The sequence below is a fragment of the Poecilia reticulata genome, chromosome 2 (assembly GCF_904066995.2).
Source record: "Poecilia reticulata chromosome 2, P_reticulata-male-v2, whole genome shotgun sequence".
NCBI lineage: Eukaryota > Metazoa > Chordata > Actinopteri > Cyprinodontiformes > Poeciliidae > Poecilia > Poecilia reticulata.
In genome coordinates, this window is record NC_088831.1 from 3,909,970 (window position 1) to 3,934,529 (window position 24,560).

The 24,560-nt window shown below is 40.7% G+C and overlaps 1 pseudogene; it reads right to left on the reverse strand.

Annotated features, from left to right (window-relative positions):
- Positions 1 to 5,878: 5,878 nt before the first annotated feature.
- LOC145554381 (uncharacterized) overlaps positions 5,879 to 24,560 on the reverse strand; it is a 53,206-nt pseudogene continuing 34,524 nt past the window's right edge.

A 24,560-nucleotide genomic window follows, 5' to 3' on the forward strand; every position in this document is an offset into this window, starting at 1 on the left:
ACCTACTTTGATCTTGTCAAAGATTCCACGGGCCAATCAACGGATGCAGTCTGCATCAACTCCAACCCCAACCTGGGCATGGTTCCAAAAAACGTGGCCTGCAAATGTAGGTCAATCTGCCTGAGGTGGACTGGGAAAGAACTGGTTAAAGCCACTCCCATGGAGGAGGGGCCAAGAGATTAACCTCAAAATTTTAAAGTCATAAAAGTAAAACTGACCATCTTAATATTTTTCAACTGCTTTAAAGAGTATGGTTTTCAATGACTAAAGCATGACTTCAATCCAACCAACCAACCAAATACTGGCCATTCAATATGCCAGTCAACTAAGCAACCCATGAAAAAAGCCAACCAGCCAAATACCCAACCAAATCAAAGAAACAAGCTAACCAAACTGACCACATAGTTTATCAAAATGAAACAATTAAATACTTTCTCATCAAACATTAAAATAACTCAAAGAAAACCCAAAGCTCAACAAGGAGGAAAATGTGCCCACACTTGGAATGAACTCCATCTGTATAAATTACAGGAAGATTTATGATAAACTATTTGTTACATGCATAAAACTCAGGTGACTACATTAGATGTGTTGACCAGGTGAAGCAGTGAACTTTATAGTATCTGTCCCTGGTACTAAGAACTGAATGGATCCTCCAGGAATCCCTGGCTGTAGACTGAATGTTGGAATCGCAGTCGCCTGCTTTCTGTGTCCTGGCAGCAGCTTGTGGGATGTTCCTGCATTATTACGCTGATGCTCAAAAGCGCTCTCCTCTGGCTTCACTTTGTGGATCTCTCTCTCAACAATGACTTTGAATAAAGGACCAGGACCGCGGCCCTTTTTTAATTGAAATGCAAACTACATCAACGGCTCGGCCGCGGAATTGGCAATACTCTCCTGGCGGCGTGATAAAGGCTTTTTTCTGCTGTTTCTGTGGCTATCGACTTGGTCATGTGTGTAATTGCCTAAAGCGTTCCTGAAGCCTCCGATGCACCAATGTAAATATTAAAAGAGAGTGCGAGGCTTAATAAAATGCTGTTCAAACAATATGTGGGACCCTAGTTATCTCCTGTTTTGCTTTTCATGCCCGGCTCGCAGTAGTCGGAGGGGTTCGGCTCGGCGGCGGCGGAGGACGGGTCAGTATCAAGATGAGGACCGCTCCGTCTTAAGTGACAGAAGGGAAACGAAAGGAAACGAGGCGACAGATGATTAAATGAATCCTCTGAAAAGCAAATAAGGGGTGAGGAGAAAGGAAGTAGAGGGAGAGAGAGGCGGGAGGAGGAGGAGGAAGCAGCAGGAGGGATGATGGATCAGACAGATTCTCTAATGGTATCGATCCGCTCCAAGGCCATGTTGGAGATGAAGGCCTCGTCGTGCACGCAGACACCCCGCTGTCACCTTGACCTTGGGCCAATCTCTGACCTGTGATCCTTCGACCCGCTCAGGCCCCTCTGACCTGCCCCGTCCCCGCCCCAAATCTGCCGCGTCACCTCCCCAGAAACAAGCATCGACTTTCCTGCTCCGTGCAGGGTGGAAATGCGGGTTAAAGTGTGTCAATAATGTTTCAGAGGAACAATTTCTCTCAGCGCGCTGGATCATTTTGACATTTGCAAGTTGTGCCGGTGCCGTAGCGCGTCCTGCGAGGTGAGCTGAAGTGAGTTGCAAGGCTGCTAACTGCCTTTGGCTATTGATCCAACTGTTAAATTGCATGTGCAGAGAGTTTGGGGGGGATGCACTCGGCTAACGATAGGCACCTTCTAATGGTAATTGCTTTCGATCTCCTCCCCACAGACGTGCGATGTAGACCGTCCTCCTGAAAGGTGATGTGAAATATCAGGGTTGGAAAAGTTTGGAAAAGCATGGAATTTATTTCAGTATCATTCCTCATCTATTTTAAGGATTCCAGATGTGAAGCCTAAACTAAAGTGAATTTTCTTTTGTAATTTAGAAGTCAGACTTTGGAAAATTACAGAATTTATACATAGAAAATGCTTGTGGGAACCTTTGAATACTTCGTTGAGATATTCCAGCTTGATGAGAGCAGACAGTAGAAAGTTAAGTGACATCTGAAGGAACAATGGTTGTGAAAACATGCTGATCCCTGAACGAAGCACTTCTCCCACCGCACCCTGCTCTTCATCACCGTGTCGCCGCTGAATGGCGTTTAGGGAGAGAAAGGCAGCAGCCTCTCCTGCAGCCCCCAGGTGATTACCCTGAATGGATTACAGCAGCAAACGGCTGTCCCTCTTTCAAACTGCCAGGTGGCATTCATTTTTCTCCTAGCCTCATTGTTCGTCTCTGTGTACGGGACAGATTTAGTCGGCCCAATAAAAGCCTGTCTTTAATGCGGACAGCTTGATGCAGCACCCTCTGATCTTGATGGGGATACAGTGGATGAACTGCTGCTCTGTTAACCTAAGACAAAGCACAAGACGGAGTGGTGCGCCGTGCTCATGCACGCTGGAAATCCTCCATAAACCATTAAAAACTGACCCGCTGGACTTCATCCAGACTAATCAATCTCCTGCCCATTCAGTCGTCCCTGTGTTCATCTCCTTCCCTCGGTCCAAACAGCAGCCGAGTTCATTAGCCGCTATTTGCATCTTACCATTCCCAACGGATGCTTTAGCTCATGGCGTGATACCTGCCAATGCTAATCCTGTTTACAGTTGCACTAAAACCAAAGCTAGCGGGCCATCTATCCCCAAACATTCCCCTCCACCTGTCAATAGGCACCACACATCTTCCAAATGGATGTCAAAGTTGTTGCGCAGGTTTATGGAAGCTGATTGCACCACTTATTTCATCATTCGTTGGCTGTTAGCAAACAAATCCCTGCCTGTTGAGCCAATTGCTCCACATAGCTAATGCTAATTTGCTAATGTTGAGGTATTGGATGTCCAACAGATTAGAGACTTGTGGGATTTTTACCCATCAACAATATGATTAAGAGATACTTGTTATACACGATCTCTTTCATCGTTGTGTGAGAATCCTGAACAGAGTAAAATCTTGGAACATTTCCAGTTGATGATTTGAGCAAAACTGATCATAGCACAGTTTATTTCCAGGAGAACTTGGTTCTGGTTTTTGTGAGCGGTTGATTGTTTTTTCTAACAGCAGGACCACTGGGTCATGACACATGACACACCATGAAACATGTTGTCATGGTGCCAGCTAGGTTAGCTGAAGCTGATTTTTGCTTCAGCTTAACTAGCTGAAGCAAAAATCAAACACAGTGCATTTTTATTTAGTTTGATTTTACACATTTTTTTATTTCATTTTTTCCGTTTTTAAAAACTGAAAAAACGAAACACGATTAATTTATTTTTCCCATTTTGTTCTGAAACAAAAACCAAATAATGAACCGTGTAAATAAACTTTATTTGATTTTTCAGTTTAAATGAAAACAACAAAGAATTTAGAAATTAGTGTTTGTTTTTTTGTTGTTGTTTTTTTTGCTCCAAATAAAGAAATGAACTGCCTGACATGTTTTAGAGAATTTACGCATACTTTTTAGATGGTAAATTCACTATTCACAATATGCAGCGGAACAGACTTAAAACAGCTTTCAACACGCTCTTTGTTTCCTTCAGTACCTTAAAGACAAGTCGATGCTACCAGACCTGTTGCAGTCACATTAAAAATGAAAGAGGGGATCTTTGTTGTCCATCATCGACAAAAGATCTCAAAATCGCCTCAGTAAATTGAGTTTGTTGTGCATCCAAATACCTGCCAGATTTAATATTGAATGGAAGGTCCAAAATGGATTTTTGATCCTTGGAAAATGAGAGGAGATGCCTGTAACAACAAAAACTGAGTGGTTGTAAAAGAAAAAAAAAAAGGATAATAATAGTAAAAAAGAAATCTATACTCCTCTCAAAATCCTGCTTCTGGGTGCAGAATACATTATTGTCTCCCCTCGTCTGTCTCTTTGGCTTTTACGAGTTGTTTTCATGTAAAGAAAAACCTATAGGCTTGACCTCCACCGTCAGTTTGCCTTTGGCGATCCACAGATTGCAGGTTTTCGATGCTCAGTCCTCGGGGAGGGATCCAAGTCAAAATCCTATAAATATTCCAAGACTGTTTCTTGCTTGGTAAACCTCTTAGTAACACAGTTGCTTCTGTTGGCAAGCAGCTCCTGCCTCTTTACACTCGCCACCAACTTGTCATCAGCTTAAATTCAGTGGCCTAATGAGGGAAGCAGGAATCGCATGTTTGAACTGTTTTGCCAACAAATGCAGCCCCGCGCTCTGCAAATAATATTTCCTCTCAGCCGAAGGAGGAAAATAGACATTAGATGGAGCTTAAGAGAGGATTTTATAAAACAGTGGAGTGTTGGGAGTCTTTACAGATACGTCTCGACATCTGGTCGCCATCTGAGAGAAGCTGGAGCGAGGCCAGAAATACACTGAAAAATTGAAAAAGGCTTCATTAGGGGGAGATTCTCACTGCTGAGAAGCAAAACGGTGTCGCAACTGGAGACGCCACCAAACTAAGATAGGAGAAAAATATAGCTGAACTGCTCAGAGTCCTGGTTTAACAATAACGTCTTCTTTAATACCGATGAAAAACATTTGTAGAGAGTGTCAAGCAAAGTTCTTCAAAGTCTGTTTTACGTAAAGAAACAAATGCCTATATTTTCCAGAATAGCATACATGGTGTTGGCATAAAAGTATTTGCTGATGAAAAAAGGAGACCCAACTTTTAGCATTACTGTAATCTACATAAAGATGGGGAGGACTTTCCCCTAAGTTCTTGCATTTCATTTTATCAAAAATATCAGCCTGATAGTGTCAATTTTGTTTGCATGCACTTCAGAAATTACACAACTTAGGCTTGGTTTTACAAAAATACTTTGGTGGATCTCTGTTATAATCCAGTATTTTCCTGAATTTGGATAGTTCACTTATCATTTCTTCTGCAGCTTCAAAACTACGACCTGCTTTCAGCAGACAGTATTTAATTTGCATAATTTATGGGTCACACAAAGTGCTGGTCTTTAGAAATCACATGGATTTAACCATAGGTGAAATGTACATCAATGTGGGAACACTCTGGCTTACCTGCTTTTAAGATGCATGATGCAAAATTTCAACTAGCTTTCATCAGGTGGCATTTTTTTAATTCAGTATATTTGACCCCAAGAAAATTTTGATATTTGAAAATGTTGTTCATAATTAAATATGAAAACCACATTTTAAATTCAATTTGTTTTAAATTAAAGTTCAGAACCAGTTCCGTGAATGTTTTTAAATCTACAGGTTGTAATAGTCAGTTTTTTTCCTTCTGTGTTTCTTTTTCTGAAATTACAGCACCACCAACTTTCAAGAGATATTTGTTTAGCAGAATCTGTTAGCCTAAAAAGTGCTCTTGTTGGAAAATCTGACGCAGTGAAATCTTTGGATCAGGTCTTCCTTTGCATTTAAATAAATGGACAAGTTGGATTTGCCGACCTTCATAATGTGGCGGTTTTATGAATGTACCTGTGAGTTTGTATCATCTAGTTATTCAAAGTGGGGATCAGAACCTTTTGTTTGACCAAATACTAAACACACATTTGATAAAACATGTTGATTTGAAATGGTAAATGGTGTGGTTTCCTTTCCATCTTTGTTTATTTGCTTTATTAATAATGTGTAAAGGAGCTGCAGCAGTGATAGCTTGGACTTCTGATCTCTAACCACGTTACTTAATGGTCAGAAGATGAAATGATGCTAAATTCTGTCTTTCTGATTCTAACATTTAAATTGAAATTTTGCTGGTTTTGAGGTCTGAACACAAAACATAACGTAATTAGAGGGAGAAATCACTAAGGCGAGGCCAGACATAATCGATAGGCCATCAGACAGATGGGTCACAGGTCAGATGTCAGGGGTCAAGGTTCAGCTTCTCCAGTGCGTGCGTTGTTGGTCCTTTGGTCCTCTGGAGAGGCAGGATGCTGCTTCTCATCCAGCAAGAAGTCCAGCAACAGTCTGCTCTCCTCCAGGCCACGTCTATCGATCCGGATGGCTGGAGCCCCGAGGACAGGCAACCCAAACAGCTGGGACAACACTCCAGGTCCCTCTGCAACACACCTGGGGAGGGATGCATGGAAATACGGGTTTTATCCAGCACAGGGAAATGGGCCGCTTTAATGGCTGCTCCTCTCTGAGCGATTCGGCTCCTTACAGGGGGCTAGAGATGAAAAAGCTTCTAACAAGTCGGGGAAATTTTGAAATGGGCCAATTAATGACTTCAATTTTACTTTAAAATGATCAAAATGGCTCATTTATTTCAGGTGTTGCATTAATGGAGCATAAAGAAATGTGTAATTTTCGATACATTAGAGCAGGTTTTGGAGTGGTTCTGGTAATTTTAGGCTTTATTTCTCGATTTCCATGAGCGGTGACCATTAATACCTGATTTCCAATTCTGATATTCCTTCATTCAAATGGCCATATCCTGTGTCTGTGACACCATTATCCTAATTGATGTTTCTAAGCAATCAGCTGCCCACCTGTGTATGTTTGAGCTGGTGCCTGAAGTCTGAACCTGCTGTTTGCAGAGACTTTACTCTTCACTCTGGGATTTCACAAAAACACACCATATAGACTGAGGCAAAAATCACAGGAAGAAATAGTATTCAGGTCAACAAGTTTATATGTTTAGAACTTTGCAGTGGAAAGTTCTAACAATGGGTACTAAGGCTTTAGAGTGCTCCAAATCATTTGTTGTGAAAGGAGACATGCAAAATCCACTTCCTTAGGCCTCAGATACATTTGCTGTATACTAAGATAGCCATTCTAAAGACAAAGGAGTCAGTGCTGAATAAATATCTTCATATTCTGTTTAGGTCATATTTTTCAATCAGCTCAGTTTTTTCTATCATCACATTTTTTGAACTTTTATGTCACAATATTTGCTGCAAAGGTGTTAGCTTGGTCCTTGAGGACAGAACTGTACTTCACATTTTTAATGGTACTATTGAATCAACAGTTCAGCATAATTTTTGTCCATATGAATGTTCTTGGCACTAGCTTGCTAACTTCATTGAGTTTGTGTTCATGTTCATGTTTATTTATTCATGTTGCAGTATTTTCTGGCTCCAGCGTGTTTAACTGGAAGGGCAAGTTCTCAGTTGTTGACATTTTTTAAAATCAATTTGGGAATTAAAAGTTTCTGTGCCACTAGATGTTATCTGCTATCAAACTACAAAAATGGCTGAACAGTGGCTGTAACACTCCGCGACCTCATTTGAATTTAAAGAGACGGCATCATAAACTAGTTGTTCATGATTCAGACCAGGGCATGGCAGTTCACCTTTCTTTATTGCACATCTGAATGATTTAAATGTGAAAAAGAAGAATTTAAAAGCATGTGTCCACTATAAATCTAATACTGACATCTTAAGGCTAAGTACAAATTGATTGATGACTCGTACAAAATGTGTGTGCATTAAAGAAACAAATTGGATGTAAACATTTCACAGCTACAACAGTCTGAAATGCTGGTTCCTAAGAGTAAGGATCATGATCTGGCCAGACGTTTCGAAAGCACAAGAACATCTTTCCATGATAATTAGCAGTTGGTAGTTTGACTCTAAGTTTTAAAGTTTCCTTGGTTGTTGGTGGATTGAGTCCACACAACAGGAACTAAACCTACAACCGTATGTTGTGAAGATGTACTCCAGTGTTTTCAAGTTGTTTTAAAATGAGAAAGTTGTTGAATTTTAGCTTCCAGCTATACTTCGCATTTTCAGCTAGCTCAGTGTGATGTAGCCTCCTACTTTAATCTGAGCTGATGCTGTATGAAGTCTCTTCGGGGGGTCTTCAGCCGATCTTATCTGGGGTCCCGTGAACCCTACGTAGGTTTCCAGCTTTGGCTCAATCAACCAGGCATTCGAAGGCAACCTGAAGCTACAGGAGCCTGTGGCTCAACCAAATCATCCAGAAAGCTTCTGTTGTAAAGTGGACTGCCTGCAATGCCTCAAAGGAAGAGAGGTACAGTCCATCATCAGCCCCCCCCTGAGCCGGACCAACCCCCAACTCTTACTCCTGCCTCCACCATCGTCCTCATTCTGTGTCCATGAAATATGTGCAACTTTCCGCTGAAATTAGAGGGCCCTGAACCATGAAAGGCACCACAGGTATTGGGGTACAGGCATGCCGTGGCGGTGGGGGGGGGGCCCCCCTACACACCTGGCCTCTGTGTTGCGACGCTCCAACTGCAGAAAAACACACGGGCGCTCATCTGTAACATATTAAAACCTGGGGAAATAAATTACCTCACTGCTCTGAATTATGAGTTGTGTCTCAAGAGCTCAAAACGTTTTAAAACTTGGAAATTTTTGGAATATGGTAAACACCATAACGTTGTTGTTGTTTTCCTCTTCTGGCCTCTTCTTACCCATTATTAATTACCAGCCCTCTCTGTAAATTAGAGCAGGGCAATTATTTTCCCCAAAGGGCCACGAAAACAACTGGACTGTTTCCAACGGCCGGGCCATTAGTTGAACTCAATTTCTCCAAGAATACAGTTAAGCAGCTGTAAATATCGGTTTTAACATCTAGTAGACATTGCAACTGAATATTAAAATGTCATCGCCCCCTAAACCCTGGAACCAGAAATTACCAGAACTATCAAATCCAATCTGTCTTTCTTAAAGAAAGGAAACATTTGTATCAACATATATTTGTTCTTAGCTTTTCATTTCTGAAATTTCTGGAAATCCAAACAATTCTACATTTTCTATCTTCATCAGAGATTAAACCAGCTGGAACTATTAAAGAAGACCTGACTTTGTCAATAATTATCAGCCATGTTGGTTCTGACTTGTTTATACAAGTCATAAAAAGTTGTAAAAATTCCGATATTTGCAAATTAGTTGATTTACAGACCAGAAAATGGTGACTAAAGTATCACATTGTGATTTTCAACTCCAGGAAAACGGAAACCAAACTGCATGAGGAACAAATGTAAACTGTGGATGTCAATGGTACAACAAGCTAAGTGTCACACATTGATCTTATTATCCATTGCAAAATGCAAACACTGCCCAAATTTAAAGCAAGAATCAAAGAAAAATAATTAAGGGATTTCATTTTAAAATAAAAGCTTTTGTGACAGAATAGGTGGGATAAAATACACTGCCCTTAAAGACACGGTTAACATCAAAATAAAGTATAACTCTCAATAACACATCTATATATATTCATAATTTAATTGTTAAATTAATTGTTTTATCTCAGATCAGGGTTTTCCAACCACTGAAACTTCCCCAAGGGTTCCTAATAACTATGTCTCAGAATCATAAACAACAAACTAATATTTTTAAATATAAACATATGTGTTTGTGTTTAAATATAAACACAAATACAGATTGTATCAGTTTTTAAAATAAAATAATTGCATTAAATTTCCATTAAAACTAATATTTTTGTCTCATTTGGATGAAAGCTGTTTTTGTTTTTTTTTCTTTATTTTCCATTCATTTCATTTTTATGTTGATCATTATTTTAAATTCTAAAAATAGAAAAAAAGAAGGGAGGTGCTTTTAAAGATTTGCAACAAATTTTCTGGAGTAGATATTTATCCAAACTTAGAAGCAATCTTCTTTTCAAAAAGTTTTGCAACACTTGTTGTCTCTAAACATCCTGTTTTGCTGGATTGAAGGTGAAATTGACTAAGTTGTAAAAATTGTCGTCCGGTCTTGATTGTTAATTAAACTGGCTCATTTGAAACTGGTCTGAGCTTAGAGAGAAAATGTAAAATTCTTATTGTCTATATACTGTATGTTGCCTAATTTGGTTAAACATTAAGGCTAACCAAACTGAATGAAGCTAACGGTCTAATTATCAAAGTGACTGCTGTAAAACATTGTTGTCTTGTGCTGGAACTGGTAGCAAAATGTTTCTAGAACCGCTTTCTAGAGAGTGAGTCCTCCATCCACAACTTCCTCTAATAATTCATCTCTGCCCTGGTCAGAATATATCTGTTTTCCACGATGACGGAGGACTGTTTGCAGAGAAACCAGCTTGTGGAGAAACCCAAGACAACAAACTGTGATTAACTCAAGCCCAGAATCTAGACTGTAGATGCTACTTAAATGTTTCAATTCAAACAGTCTGATTTCTTGTCTGAATTGTTACTCCGGCACTTTTATTTATGTAAATCAGATTTTTATTGACATTTTTGGGGGTAATTTGCTTGTAAAGTGCAAACATCTCTGGGCAGTAGCTTAGTCACACGTCTGTGTTTACATATGAGCGTCCGCTCTTTATTTCCCTGCTAGTGAATCAATATATCTCGGGTTCCTTCCACAATATCTCTGTTTTTCCCCCCTGCATCATTAAGAGGTCTTCCTTTGGTGTTGGGTTGCTTCTGGAATAATTGTTAACAATGCAAAGCAGCCTTGTGAATAACTCACAGCAGTAAACGTGGAGGAGGAGGAAATCCATAAGAGAGTAATGAGTTTAGGCTACCGGCAGCAAAGTAAATATTTGCAGAGTTAATAAAGCCAATCCATTGTCCGATTCAATTAAGCTGGAGCTTTATTGCAATTCTATCCTGCAACTTGTTCATCGGCTGTTTATTGACCCAAAGAGCACTGCGGCGGCATGTAGCCGGACACCTTGAAACAGGGTGAAAGAAAAAAAGAAAACTCCAACAACCGTCCAGCCTTCTGCGACAATTAATCTCCTTGACTGGTCGCTGCATCCATCTCCACAACATAACTTTATCTCCCCCACCTTAAGGTGCAATCTCATAAGAAGCGACGGCATCTGATGGGCGCATGAGTGATGGTCCGCTTGGAGGGAGAAAGTGCTGCTTGATGAGATATTAATCAGGCGACGTAGGCAGGAGGTTTGGATGCTGATGGAGATGTTGCAGATCTGAAGCGTCTCCTGCGAGGCGGAGCTTGTTGGAGGGAAGGGGATAATGAATGTCCCTCATTAGCATATTGTCACTGGTTGTCTTGTTTACTCCGAGGTGTTTGCCAAGCAGCTTTCTCCAAGGAGAGGACGGCCGCTTTGCCGCAACTTCTGGGGCAAACACTGATATGCTAATGCGCATGCAGGCAAACACGCATTCAGTGGATGCTCGCGCACCAAACTTTGCTGTTTGAACAACCTGCGACGACAGAGTTGATGCTCCCCGGAAGCGGGGCGGGCTCAGCATGGCGAGCCTTATGTACTCCCAAGATTTCAAATCAAGCATTGACAGAAGCGTCCCAGAGACCTGCGGTTCAGGACAGGTTCAGTCAGTCCTTCCTCCACTCAGAACTCACTGCTAGTCTGCTTTAGCAGCCACAATGACTTTACTGTAATCAAAGAACCGACAAAAGACCTCTTTCATTTCGCCGCCTGCCTCTGTGTACAGTATAATAAGCTTCCATCGTGCTCCCACGTGGAAGAGCGGACGACCGGCGCAGTAATTTAGCATTGAATGAGATGCAGGTGATCAAAGTCTACGTAGTCTTTTTGATTCTCCAGAATGGCCACCCCCCCCAACCCCTCTGCTATGCCTTTTGAACATCTTAAGATTCCTCCAGGAGAAAAAGAAAAAAAAATGTTATTTCTGCATTCTTCTTCTTGTAGATATTCCCCACCTGGTTGGGAAGCCGGCTCGCTCACGCTTTTACAGAGGAGATTTCATGGAAAGGAAAAGACGAGCAGCTTTTGCTGAAACGCAAAACAGATTCAATGTTGTTCAAAATCTTAGAAAAATCCTGTCTTTTGTGAAATTACATCCAGATTCCCTTGGATTTTAAACGTATAGGTCCACAACCTACAAATTGGCATCAGCATCTACATCATAGTTTCACGTTTTCAAATTTCTCTGTGGGAGTCCAGATTATTTTTTTTGTAGATCATATCAAAAATATTTGAAAGAAAATTTGCTGTTTGCAGAACAGCCAATCCAGTACCTGCATTTTTTTCCATTGGTGCTGATTGGCTGAATCTCTAATAGCAGATGGATGTTAGCTTATACGGCTTCTGGCATTACTGTACTGTTTTATAGCGATGTTAGGATCAAACTCCAACGCAGTCGTCATTCGTTGGGAAAACCTTCACTTCCAGTTCCCACATCTAATTAGAGGAATTCTGGGGATGAAATCTGCCGGTAGGGGGAAGAAATCCAAGGGATTCCCGCAGTCCTCGTCTCCTCCTGTCCCCTCAACTCATCTGGGGCTCCAAATTCATTTTTTTCCTCTTTTTGGGGGGGAATTACGTTGAGCAGTTCAATAATTCAGATTAGAGCTCATGTTTATTAATGCCCTACATCTGTGCAAACAACGTGTCAAGCCGAGAGTTTATTGTAATTGCTTGAGCAAACAAAACCTGAAAGAAGCAATTTCCAGTTACAATGTGCAGAGACAAGTAATGAGGCCATTGGCATTCCGTTCCCATCGCCTTTTCATCGGCCCGGCTTGGTGTGTGATGGATATTTTTATAAGGAATGAAGGTGGTGGGATAATGCAGCGGCGCCACTTGAGGCAGGTTAGTGATTAAAGATAATCATCATTTTCCCGACCTTCCTGCAGGTTCTTATTAGGTTTTTCTTTAGCATTACTTACTCTGACTTCCTGGTGGGACTGAACGGCGGGTCGGCCGTCCCCTCCGCTACTGATTCACACCCACTGACGGAGGGAAAAATAATATTTCTTCACACAAAACAAATTCTGACTCGCTGTGTTTTTAAAATGGCCGTTAGGAACTGGAGCTACAGAAGAACCCTTGATTATACAATCAGGTGTTCCTTTATAGCCTGGAAAAGTCGGTAAGAGTTTGGAATTGAATGAATTTTCCAGGTTTGCATAAGAAAAGAAGATGAGAAGATGATTTGTAATCCCTGAGATCATATCTAGTACAGCTGAGACTCTTACAGTTTCATCCATCCGTCCAGTTTAGGCGTTCACAGTGTTGGTTTCCAGATGGTTGAAAGCAACCAGGGGCTTGTTCTGCAGCAGGCAGCCGCTAGCGCTGCGCTCCACGAGGACCGAGGACGACCGCTGATGTCTTCACTTAGCGACGCTCAGACTCAGACATGTGTTCTGGTGGATTAATACAGTTTAACAAGCCCAAACAGTCAGCGGGGGATATCAGTGTTGTTTCAGTTTTTGTCTATTTGAAGCAGAATTGGTTTAATGTGACTAACCTAATTAAGGTCTTTATTACCTCATTTTGCTTGTATAAGTCAAAGACGGAATTACTATAATCAAAAGTTACTTAAAATGTCTTGAAAGCAGATTTTCACTAAAAAGCTACTTTAACAAGTTCTGATGGCTCTTGCTCTGCTTTTCCCACATTTATTACTTAATTTGCCATAACAGCTTCCAAGGTTAATGTGTGTTTTTACAGTGGTTTATGACATTGATGGGCACTGATAGTTAAAAAGCTAGCTAACATTACTTCCACCACTAACGCTAAAGCGCTACACCAACCTGATAGTTTAGATTATCATGTTATAAGCTAATTTTAAAGTGCTAATTTCAAACATTTTGATACTCAGCCTTTGTCAATGACCCAATGTGTGTTTCACATGTGTCAAGTCTCCTGTTTTGGCCGAAAAACTACAATTTCTTACCCCCATCCACCAGTCTCCCATTAGCTTTACCCCCTCTCTCACATTAGCTTTAATGGCTAAAGCTAATGTAAGAACTTAAAGCTCCTACACCCGGAGGACAACATTACCCATATTCTCAAATCCAAAACTTGACAGGTATGCTATATCGCCCTCAACAAGGTCAAATTATTCATTACACACCTTTCTGTACACTTTGTGATTCAGAATGTGATTCTTTGGATCAGATTTTTCTCTCATTCAGTTTTATAGTTGTTAAGTTTTGCTAACCTTGGTTATTTAGCCAAATTAACCAAGGTAGTGGGTTGGTCAGACAACACGCAGGACATCAGTAGATTTTGAAACTGCTTACCGTTCTACGACGACACATTCTGAGTAGAGAATTAATGTAATTTGCTGCGTAAACAGTCTTCACCCCTTCAGAATAAGAGCATGGATAACAACTTAAAGATTTTCTCACAATTAATTATCCAGACTTCAACACAGAACTTCATTCAACTGAAAGTTTACAAGATGGCCACATAAATTTGCTAAGTTTGCTTAATGTTTTCAAAGTTAGATAAAAATTAGCGCTGTTAGCGCATTAGCATATTATCAGAAGTGTTACCACCTCTTGTTTTCGATGTTGAATAACTAATTAAGAATATCTTCTCTGACCTTTTTCCAGTGTCTTCTGAGACAAGCTAAATGAGCAACAATGTGGTATTGCCTTAAGTTTTTGTGTATTTTTTTCATATTACTTGAATCATTGTTGTTATAATTGACAGTAAATTACTGTTAATTATAACAACATATATTAGAACACATGACTGGGGTTGAGTTTATGTTTATATTCATGATCTATAATTTTGACCCTTTATAGATATCAAATGGTCAACTCAACTGAAATCTGCAGCTGCCAACAAGGCAGACCAAATGCCTTCTGGAGAAAAGTTTTATACCGTCAGGTTAAGTTGAGCAAGAGATTCATTTCTAGGAGTTGAGATCAGACTAGGACGACTGAACCAATTATAAAGCACGGTAGTGGCAGCATCTCTTCAATGGTCGAGATAGATGAGGAAATTATTTACCAGATATCATCCAGTTATTTTTAATGTTCCGCTGTATTCCAGTTTGTGATTTCCAGATGTAGTAAAGGGCATAATCAGCAAAGCGGAGCATGCCGGTCAAGCCGTAACGCAAAGTGCTGCGTTAACTGTACGTTAACTACACATGTTTTGTTTACAGCAAAGTGTTTAGGCTGCAGCTCTGCCTGACGGCTCGCGCTCACCAAATCCCCCTCATGATTGATAGATTTATTTGTCACTGTTGTCTGGAGAGCGAGCGGCCCGCGGCCCGCCTGAAGCCAGGGACCATTAATCAGTGTAAATACCGCTCGTCTTACACACATCAGGAAGTCCCTGCATAGGGACGTTTGACACCAGGGAACGGCAGCTAAGCATATTCGCAGGAAAATCGGTGCTGGACTGCGTGATCAGGGAAAGCGGTGGTGAGCGTTGCTGCTGACGCAAACTGGTAGGAAATTGGTCATTTTTGCAGCTTGGCTCAGGTTGTGGAAGTTGAAACAGTAGAGTGTGTTTTGATTAATGGCTCCTTCAGATGTCTCCATGTTGACTATTGATACATCTGACATCCACAGCTGCTATTTACTCTGACATAATCCTCTGTCTGCATTTATTAGAGCCTGTTCTGATAATTACATTTATTTAGGGTAAACACATATGATGATTATCACACGTAGTTAATGCGGAGCATAACAATGGTCAAACATATTAATTTCACTGTTGTCCAGAAATGATACGATTGGGCGACTTCTCAGGGGTTTCCATTATCTTTGCATAAATGCGCACCTTGTCATTACTTATTGCTTAATTAGCACACCGCCTAATTAAATAGGCATTAATCAAGGAGACAGCGGTGGCGCTTGGGGAGCGCTTTATACATGTTGGTGATACTGTACTTTATTATCCAAGGAAACATAAATCAAACACCCCCTCCTCTGTGGAATCCTCTGATAACAGTTTGTGGAAATAATGGAAATGCTGCCCGGTGCTTCAGGTGCCTGGGTGTCTGCAGGGGAGCAGAGGTTCAAACGGCGGCGCAGGAGGGGGAAACAGGAGACGCCACGAAAAATATACACCCCTGCGAAGGTTGTGTGATCTTTATTTACGGTGATGTAATCTAAAATAGAACATTTTTAGAAAATTCCAAGCTTAAGTTTGAGCTAAATATTTTTATTAGCAAGTGAAATATTTAGTTAAGCTAAATATGTAATTTATAAAATAAATATTCAGCTGCATACAAATTATTAGCAAGCTAAATGTTCAGTTTAGTTTGAAGCTAAATATTTAGCTAACAAGTTCAATATTTAATTCGCGAGCTTAGGTCCAAGCTAAATAGTGAACAAACAAAATGTTTAACTTTAGTTTAAAGCTGAATATTGACGTGTAAACTGCTTGAAGCTGGTTTAGTTAGAACAAAATATTTACTTAGCAAGCTAAATATGTGGTTCATAATGTAGATATTTACCTCCAAACTAAATAGTTATCAAGTTAAATGTTTGGCTAACTAAATATTTAGCAAACTTTCTAGCTAACTATTGACTTGGCCAGCTCAATATTGAGATTGCTAACTAAATATTTACTACTAGATGTGTAGTTTATAAAGTAAATATTTAGCTCCAAACAAAATAGTTGGCAAGGTAAAAGTTTAGCTTAAGTTTAAAGCTAATAATTTACCTAGGAAGCTAAATATTTAGTTGTCAAGCTACTTATTTAGCTAACAAACATCTTGCTAGCTAAATATCCAACTTACTATCTAAATATTGAACTTGTTAACCAAATATCTAGCAAGCAAAAATCTTTAGCTTTAGTTTACATCTAAATATTTAGGAAAGCAAGATTCTAGCTAACTATTAAGCTTACTAACTGAACATTTGTTGTAAGTGAGCTCCAAACTAATAGATTTAAAGTATTTGTGGCATGTATAAATTAATGAATAACATGGTAAAAATATGTCTGCAATATTAACCCGTTTTTTCTCTTATAACAAGCTAAATAACCCAAATTATTGCTGTTAAAGTTTGACTGTATAACTTTACAAACAGCAGCCCGTAGTCTTGTACCATGCCATGTGAATGCTTTTTTTTTTTTTATCTACCATTCTCCTGACTTATACTTTTGCATAAAGAGACATTCTCTGTCCAAACCATGGTTTTGATTAAAATATGCAAATAGCTGAAATATGACAGAAATTGTACTATAACCACAGAACATTTATCAAGGTTTTTCAGCGTCACTATGATGGATGTCAGGTGTGTGAACCCCAGCAGAATAAATGAAACAAGAGGACTGAGGGATCATTTGGTCCAGAGCAGGCTGAGGACATATGTAGTCAAGAGCTGATGGACTGATGCTGAACTAGACGATGGCTGAATATGGTAGCGTGAGCTGGAACTGGAAGGGGGCGGGGCCAGTCATCTCTTGGTAATTAAAGCTGTTTTAATCGTGAAGGTGTTAGGTGGTGGAAGGGAGGTCAGCCCCCCCATCCCATGAGGAATGGTGGGCGCGCTCAGGTCTTCCAGCCTAAGAGGATTTCAGCCCTGGTCCTCCTGGGGAAGGGTGCTGCGGTTAACCCCCCCTCCATCAGTACGGCACACTGGAAAACCCCGATTAACTCCCCCCCATCATGCAAATGAAGGAGCCCTGTGCTTTCATAGTGGGGTGGGGTGGGGGTTGAGGGGGGGCTTGTCAGTCAGGCTTGGCCGTCCCTTGATGTGCTCCATTGTAATTCTAGGTGTGCCGTTCAGATAGGAGCACAAGGTTGATTCATCCCCACAGGACTCTAAAGGTGGAGCCGCTAAGTTTTCAAAGTGACTCAAAACGAGGAGATGGGATGAGGGAGGGGTCTGCCTCCTGTCAGCTCTGTCTCAACCCATCACACACATTGGTTTTGAACATGCTGCTGTCTGACATTGTGATAGTACATAATGGGGATTCTGACAGTTTAGGTGTTCCCTGAAGACAGCAGGCCTCTTTCACACACACTAAGAGGTGCGGTCTGCATCATTCACACACACACTTACAAGAACGGTCTGCATCGTTCACACACACACTTAAAGGAACGGTCTGCATCGTTCACACACACACTTACAGGAATGGTCTGCATTGTTCACACACACACTTACAGGAATGGTCTGCATTGTTCACACACACCCTTACAGGAATGGTCTGCATTGTTCACACACACACTTAAAGGAACGGTCTGCATCGTTCACACACACACTTACAGGAATTGTCTGCATTGTTCACACATACTGAGGTTTTATCTGCTCCAGTGAAGAATTTCTTCTCCTGTTTTCAGATTAACTCTTCAGAGGTCACTTCATACCGCGCTCCTCTCACTTTTAAGTTCAATCATGATAAAATTTATGGAGGTTTTAATAAACAGGCACATTAAGAGCTGCCAAAGGCGCCTTTCCACCATATGTTGCTTATTTTCACAATGTTCTCTGATTTTTTTGCATTTATTAAGAGTTCATCTTAACCCTTAAAGTGGCCTGAAAATCCAAACAGGATAAATTAGGACCTGGAGGCATGCTGCCGTTCTCCAGAACCTCCACAGTTTCTCCTCCCTGTCACTGACTGCACCAAACAACCCGATTCAGAACCCTCAGTGACCCGGTTTCCTTCTTCAACTCTGACAGGTCGCTCCATCCTCACCATCATTAGCGGGAATCCCAGAACCAAACTCGTCTCCAATGGTAACGACTTCCTGACTTCAGGAAAAATGTCGGCCAGAAGGAAAGTTGATAATCTGAATTGTTCTTTTTTTTCGGGTTTAAATAATTTTGCTTAATTGCAATTAATTGCTGTAATTGTAGAATGTTAGTGATAGCCTGTTGGTTATTTCAGAAGATTTAGGACAATTTCCCTGCTGCTTCCATCATCAGTTAATCTTGAAGTGAAACACCTCAGCATGATCCTGTCACTTCTTGAGACAGTTTAGTTATTGATGAGGCTCATCAGATTAAAAGCACATTTTGAAAACAACCTTTAAACAGGTTTTAAACATGAAGGTCACATAAAATTTCAATCTTAAATCTCATGTTTTCATTCACTGTAAGCAGATAATCATCATAATTAACAGAAACAAAGGCTTATCAGTTAAATATTGAGCTGTACAAACTAAACATTTGTTTGGAACTAATTGTTAATATTTAGTTACTAAGTTAAATATCAGTGTTGTAGTACTCGAGATCGGTCTTGGTCTCAAGACCGATCTCGAGACCCTTTTTTGATGGTCTCGTCTCGGACTTGACCACATTTGGTCTCGGTGTTGTCTCGGTCTCGGGCGTTGAGGACTCGGCATTTTATTTCAAGACCGGTCAAGACCCCATATGTGAAAATATCACTAAATGTACAGCACACTGTCCAGTTTATTTGTTAACATCTTTGTTTTCGGTGGGTGCAAAACACACCGATTAAAATCCAAGCAATTACATGCTTCTGTTACTCCCCCTCGACGCCTTTCACTCACACGCGGCGCTCTGAGACATGCGCAGTGTTTTTCTCTGAGCGGCAGAAGATCTGTCTAATCGTCAGTAATAGAACAGCGCTGCATAAATCATAAGAAATCCGATGGCTACAGCTAACTCAGCAGCGCTTCGCTTTCACAGACGGTGGGGACGTCTAACTTTTTTCGTCACTTAGAAAAGTAGCTCAAAGAAAGGTAAGCTCCGTTGACATGATGCTAGCAAAGCTAGCTGTACAGAGACACATTAAGCATTTGTGATGAAAAAAAAGTCACTCACTGCGCTGAATTATTGTGCGGAGGTGTTGACTGACTTGTCGCATTTATGGGACAACGCTGTGTCCAAAAGTCTGCAATATAGGGATGTGACATTCAAGAACAGTCCGATTCTTCTGAATGGCTCTTTAGAAAATAGGACTGGAGTGTCACTGAGAGCCGTTCTTTGTTCTTGTAATGCTTTGCGTACACTGCAGTAGCTATCATTACTTTATTTAATCATATACATTGATATTTTTTTGATTAACAAATAAATAAAACACAAGAATGAAAGAGTACGCAGAGCATGCACATAGCTCTATAATTGTTTTTGTTCAAAGTGGCAGCTGTAATGTCTGCCATGGTGTCAGACTGCCTGGCTTCATGTAGCAGGAGAGACGATGAAAACAGTCACGGTGAGCGCCTTGTGCTTGGTTACTTCTTTGTTGCTCCTTGGTCAGTGTTCATAGTTGAGCGTTATTTACCGTCAGGGCATTGCCTCATTTGCTATGTTTAATGGTGCAGAGAATGGTAGTTTCTGACATGAGCAATATCGGCAAACGCCCAGGGCGTTATCTTTTTAGGGATGGCACGAGACCATTGCGGATTGTAGCACAAAGATGGAAGCACTTCATTTTAATATTGGTAAAATTTATTAAGTATTTAATATCTAGGTGTTTTTATGGGAATATGGATCTTTCAGATCAATTTGAGAAGCAATTTTGATCATATTTCACATTTTATCGTGCCATTTAGCGCAGGCCGCTGGTCTTGGTCTTGACTCGGTCTCGACTTCCCTCGGTTTTGATCTTGACTTGGTCTCGGACCCTAAAAGTCTTGTTCTTGTCTCGGTCTCGATACGCTCTGGTCTGGGTCTTGTCTTGGTCTCGGGTTAGGTGGTCTTGACCACAACACTGTTAAATATGTAGTTAAAATGTAAATATGTACCTCCATTTAGCTAGCTACATGTAAGCTACATGTAGTTAACTACAACTGTTTAGCTAACTAGCTAAATATTGATCTGGCCAGCTCAATTGAGCATGCTAACTAAATATTTACTTATCAAGCTAGATATGGAGATATCTAGATATGTAGTTTATGTAGTAAATATTTAGCTCTAAACAAAAGAAGTGGCAAGATAAACATTTAGCTTTAATTTGAAGCTAATAATTTAGCCAGGACGCTAAATATTTAGTTATCAAACTAATTAGTTATCAAACATCTTGCTAGCTAAATATCGAGCTTGCTAACTGAACATTTAGTTTGAAGCTAAATATTTAGGAAGTTAAATATGTAGTCTATAAGGTAAACATTTAGCTCCAGACTAAATATTTAGCAAGCAAAATCTTTACCTTTAGTTTATATCTAAATACTTAGCTAGCAAACTGATTTCTAGCTAACTATTCCTGGGTGCTGAGCCCATAGACATAATATAAGAGTAGACCCCGCATTGGCTGCTCTGGCGCAGGAAATACGGCGGCCATCTTGGAGCGGTCGTCCCTCCTACTTCGCTCAATCAAAACAGCAGAAGATCCCTCAGCACTAAGGGATATTGTTGTTCGGATCTATGGATTATTGATGTGAGGGCTCGACAGACACTATTTCACAAGTAAAATGGACATATTATTGTATATATTTTGTGATTGAAATATTACTTTACTGTATTTATGTCCACCGGCGAGATACCAGCTAATATTAGCTACAGTGCTTGATGTAATACGGGTTCAGCCCCGTTATGAAGGCTGAGATTCTGTATATCTAAAAAAATTAATTATTTTCTAACGTTGACTTAGATTATCTGTCACAAGAGCCTATATTAGAAATGAAACAATGTAACATATATTATAAAACTTATATTATGTGTTATAACATTCACTAGCAAAGTTTACACAGGTGGTAAAGACTATTATTTATATGTAATTCTTTCACTCTGTCAATAGTAAGATACATCCCATTTCTTTCGTTTTTGTTTTGAAAGTTTCCTAAAGACACTGCAGCACGGATGAATCTCATATCGGAATTTGGACTCATCGGCTGAAAAACACATATATATAAACATGTATATATTATTCAGTATTAATCATTATTTATTTGTGTCATTATTAATCATTTGTGTTTGTATAGTTATATAAATATGTATTGATATTACTAAATAATTTATTAAATAAATTATGAACGGCTGTGTGCTTTGTAATATGCTCTTCCTACATCGATATCAGAATATTCCATTCCTATTCTATTGTTATAGCCACTAAGCATATTTAAATATGCTGAACTATGTATTAAAAACATACTTAAATACTACAATTGTTTATAAATATAGCTTTGATAGCTGTTTGAATATGGTTTCCAGTAACAAAAAAGCGTGTTATGATCGATTAAATGAGCTGATACGTCATTGTGCCTGCTAAACACATAACTCTGAGTGGAGTGGTGGACTGCTCCCTAAATCTCGTCAGCGACAATAGGCGAGAGCGGTCCATGAGGCGTCTGTCCTTATATTATGTCTATGGCTGAACCGGCCCAAGAGACGGACCAAACCAACCTTTAGCTTGGTATGGTTTGCCAAGCTAAAGGTTAGCTTGGCAAACCATACCAAGCTGGAACATCAAATAGAAAAAATTGTTTTAACACCAATATTGAATATCCATCCATCCATCCATCCATCCATCCATCCATCCATCCATCCATCCATCCATCCATCCATCCATCCATCCATCCATCCATCCATCCATCCATCCATCCATCCATCCATCCATCCATCCATCCATCCATCCATCCATCCATCCATCCATCCATCCATTTTCTTTACACCCTTGTCCCTTAGTGGGGTCGGGAGGGTTGCTGGTGCTTATCTCCAGCTAACGTTCCGGGCGAGAGGCGGGGTCACCCTGGACAGGTTGCCAGTCTGTCGCTGGGCAACACAGAGACAGACAGGACACACAACCATGCACACACACATTCACACCTAGGGACAATTTGGAGAGGCCAATTAACCTGACAGTCATGTTTTTGGACTATGGGAGGAAACCGGAGTACCCGGAGAAAACCCACGCATGCACAGGGAGAACATGCAAACTCCATGCAGAAAGACCGGAGCCGGGAATCGAACCCAGAACCTTCTTGCTGCAAGGCAACTGTGCAGTCCATATTGAATGTATTTCATTGAAATAAAACGTAGATCAATTGAAATGTTTTACCTTTACCTTTTTAAGATTTAAAGGAACTGCTAAGTTGACTTAAAACCAAAATGCGAAGTATGATCTTCACTGTTTGATGACCATGTGTTACCATAGTTACAGTCTGAAGCTAGGAGATCAATCCTCTCTTTGCGTTTGAGTTTGGTTTGTCCATAAATAAATCTCAGTAAATAACAGCCAGGAGTTTTAGCTGCGTGCGTATATCTACTGTTGTTATGTTTCTGCTGAGCTAAAGGGTTTCTCCTTCAGCATTTAGTCCAGGATAGTTCAGAGGAACGTCCCGCCTCTTAATGTCTTGACCTCGTAATCAGACCGCCGGCGCAACAAGGCAGCAAACAACTGATGTCATGTTATCAATTTATCCAACATGACACAGTAATAACTACAATAAATGAACATGTACTTGGGGAAACGGCGGCGTTGCAAATTGGAAAGCGGGGAGTGTGAGACGTGCGTCTCGCCGAAGGAAGGAGCGATGAAGATGATGGAAAATCTAATATGAAGGAAGACAAGTGTTTACATTGCAGCGCTGTGCGTTTTCCATCCTAAGTGCTCTCCGTGTGGAAGTGAGCCTCGCGGGGCTTCTTGCTGCTCCAGACTGGAGCTGGTAAATAAAACCTCGCTGTCTGATCTGATGAAACGCATTCAGAGCTTTATTCTCATTATTTTTGGCTGGATTTGTTCAGGGAGCATCTGCAGGTGCTTTCTCCTCCCTCTTGGGTCAGTTTTCACTTGGTTCCACTTTCAGAGTCCAGATCAATCCATCAATCACAGAGAAAAGCATTTCAAAGACATTTTGATTCAAGCTTACATCACGATACATATTTTATCCACCTGGCCAAGCTCTCCAGTCACTCTGACATCAGTTCTGGGCGCACGAAGGCCTTGGGCGGCCGCCGGCTCTGGCTCCCTTTATTCTCAAAGCCCCGGGCGCTTCGCACTTCAGCAGCTCTGCACACCAGACACATGAGCTCTGACAAACACACAGTGCTGATAAAATGCGGCGCTGCAGTCTACCGCGCCGCACCAGAGAGCGGCGGACCCACAGCATGGCCGAGTCGCCTGGAAGGACCAAAGCAGACCTTGTTGTTGGTTTTTCTCTCTTCTCAGTTCATCAGTTTATGTTCAGCTCACCTCGTCTCTGTCTCTGTAACATTTCTTTTCCTCAGCAGATGAACTCTCCGGTCTCCATTGTTCATCTCTGGTTCCTGCTGTTGGTCTGCCTGGGCTCCATGTCTTGTTCTCCTTGTGGGTTTTCTGTTTCTGATATTAACCCTTCGCCCCGGTTCCGGTCCGCAGGAGCCTCAACCGACCAAACTGACTGGCTTGGTTTTAAAACCAGATGCAGGATGAGCCAGACTTTTCCAGATCTTCCACTTTTTTTCTCATCAGTCAGGTTTTGGGGAATCCTCAAACTTTGTTGTACGTGTTTTTGGCAGAAATGGTCAGCAGTGATTTTATCGTGATGGACAACACATTGCCCAGAATCTCATTGTAGTTGTTGAATCGTTAACATTGACCCTAACTGAGGCCTTCAGTTGTTGTTGTTGTTACTTCGGGACATCCTGGATGAGACGTTGATTCACTCTTGGCATAATTTTGGTCAGTTGGCCTCGCCTCAGACGGTAGTCCACTCATCCACGCTTTCTGTGTTTGTGAACAGTGACTCTCTCTATGTTTCACTGGAAACAGCTTTGGAACCCTCTCTACAGACTGACAGAGCCTACTTCATGTTGTTAGACAGGTTCTGTTAGATACTTTTGTAACGTTACACACAGTAATCAGGCCTGGGTGTGAAACCTGAAAAAGGACTCATTCCAGTTAATGAACTACACAATAAATCAGACAGCTATATTTTCATAAAGGACCAGGTTGGTTTGGATAATGTCCATCCTTTAATAAAAGAAATTATCACTTTGAAACTGCCAGTATGATTTTGTTGATTGTTTAAATGTCATAATCTGTAGATGTCCTACTTTAACCAATATGAGCCTAAAGCATTGGAAT